The sequence below is a fragment of the Arachis ipaensis genome, chromosome B01 (assembly GCF_000816755.2).
Source record: "Arachis ipaensis cultivar K30076 chromosome B01, Araip1.1, whole genome shotgun sequence".
Taxonomy (NCBI): Eukaryota; Viridiplantae; Streptophyta; class Magnoliopsida; order Fabales; family Fabaceae; genus Arachis; species Arachis ipaensis.
This window is the reverse complement of record NC_029785.2, coordinates 131417138-131419906: the sequence shown is the minus strand read 5'-3', so window position 1 is coordinate 131419906 and position 2769 is coordinate 131417138.

The following is a 2769-nucleotide window of genomic DNA, read 5'->3' as shown; positions in this document are numbered from 1 at the left end:
TTAATAATAAAATGTTAATTTTTTTAAAATTGAATAAACCAAATAAATCCAAATTCACAATAATTTGGATTGTATAAAGTAAAATCAAACGGATCTAATCCAAACGGCAACAAATTACATCCTTTGAATTGGATTGATTTTTTCTTTAAATTTGATCAAAACCACAATGCGAACACCATTTCTTACAAGCACATGGATCAACCTTTTAATTGAAAAATATATATTTTCTTTTCTCCAAACAAACTTGATTAAAAACAACATAAATAAAAAAAAATTTCTTATGGAGTGGCGGGGGCAGGAACCCCAAAAATAGCAAGCAAAAATTACAAGTCTCTAAACTTAAAAAAATCAAACATATCAAAAGCTAAAGTTGAAATAACATCAAGTATAGCTGCATCAAAAATGTGAAGACCGATGGAGAGATCATGTTTCTTTTTAGTCATTATATTTGCAACTGTATTAACCTCTCTTAATATGTGATTTTAATCAATATTCTGTATACATCTGTTTAGGATCAGTATATCTTGTACAAACTGCCTCCAAAAGTGAGAGTTTGGATATCCTATTTTAATAACCTGAAAAACTATTAAAGAATCAAACTTCACAATAATATTTTAAAGGAAAAACTATCAAAAGTACCCATGAAGTTTACGAACGCTGACAAAAGTACCCGTAAACTAAGGAAATTAACGATGTACCCATGAAAGATGAGTTCAGTATGACAAAAGTATCCAAATCTTAATTTTTTGTTAATTTTTTAATAAAATTTCTAAACTACCCTACACTCAACCTCAACTCACTTTTTCAACCTTTCATAATTCAATTTGCACCAACTCTTGCCATGGAGTCCAAAACTATTCCTACAACAAATCAGACCGAAATCAATAATAGTGGTGGTGGTGGTGGTAGAGGATCGGACCTCAACCGATTCACTCATAAGTTTATAATCCATACCCAAACCAAATTAATCAAACACCAAAAAATACTCAAAACACAAAAATTTTCAAATCCATTCATCCAATTTCAATTCACTTTAGCAAAACTAGAAATAGAAAAAGCCATCAACCATAAAAAATTAACAAATCCATTCATCAAATTTGAAATTTATTTCAGCAAAAATCAAAAGTAGAAGTAGCCATCAACTGGATCTTCTGTAAATCAATCTCAGCCTTCATAAAAAATAGAAGCAGATTTAAAAAAAATAGAACAGTATCATTTTAGTAGTAACTAAATCAATTTCTGAAAAGAAGAAAAATAAAATAAAAATGTTTTAAAAAAAAAGAAATACATTTTTCTTCGCCAGCTGACTGTAACATCGTCAATGGCAAAACCTCCATCCACAGTGCCGCCTCCCTTTGTTCTCTGATTTCTCTTTATCGAACTCGCTTTCTGCAGGCAAGAGTACCACGACCCCTCTCTCTTCTCAGGTGTGCGACGACGGTGTTCTCCTCAGCTGGGTCAGACACTCCACGACGACGTTCTCCTCTGCTGCAACAGGCACGTCACGGCAGCATTCTCCTCAGGTTGGGTTACAGGTGTGCGATGAAGGTGTTGTAGTCACCTTAATAGTGAGAGGGAGAAGCAGTGAGAGGAGAAGAAATTGGCGGTAAATGAGGAGAGTTTCTATGACTCTGTGAAGGTTTTTGAGGGATAAATGAAGAGAGAGGAAGAAGAGAAGAGAAGGAGTGACGGTAAATGAGGAGAGTTTCTATGACTCTGTGAAGGTTTTTGAGGGATAAATGAGGAGAGAGGAAGAAGAGAAGAGAAGGAGTGACGGTAGAATGGGGTTAGGGTGGGGTAGTTTAAGAATTTTATTAAAAAATTAATAAAAAATTAGGATTTAGATACTTTTGTCATACGAAACCCATCTTTTATGGATACAGCGTTAATTTTCTTAGTTTATGGGTACTTTTGTTAACGTTCGTAAAATTTATAGATACTTTTGGTAGTTTTTTCTATTTTAAAAATCATTAATAACTACTATTTAAAGACCCTTAATAATCTTCCAAAATTCAGCATGCATGATGGTACAGTTACTCAAATTGTAGGAAAAGGCTTTAATAAACTTGCAGTATTTTACCTTGTAAAGTTTAACATACATGATGGTATGGTTATCCAAATTTAAAGTACGAAGATGTGATCATTTAATTGTTATTTAGCTTAAAAAAATAAACTTGTAATATTTACCTTTTTTAATAATATAATAATTATGTATATAAGAAGATTATTTGCAACATAAACTGTGAGTTGCGCATTCTCCAAATAGAATAAAAGTTTAATTTTTAGCTTAGATATCATAGGACATTATATATCAAAATATATCTGCAATTAAAATAATTTCTAATTTTATCAACTTGTGTTTTTTTTTTTTTATAATAAATCATCAATATTATATATGATCGTTGCACTTGTGTATAGTTTAATGGTTTAATTTTAAATAACTTATTTTAATTTAAAGTTGTATATTCAACTCCCATAACATCAATATTATATTTATTGCACAGGATGATATATAAAATATATGAAGTATTTCTTATTTTTTTAAACGAAAACACATAATGTAATCGTTACTATAAAATTTTATAAAATAATGGTTAAATTCATAGAAACCTAATTAAAAATTTAGTGAAATTATAAAGATGGATAGAGTAATTAAACAAAAAATAATGCATATTTATGCTTTATGTAATTATTTATTTTAGTCAAATTAAATAATTAATATAATTAATTAGTTATAGTTAATGTGTTCAAATAAAATATTAAATATTA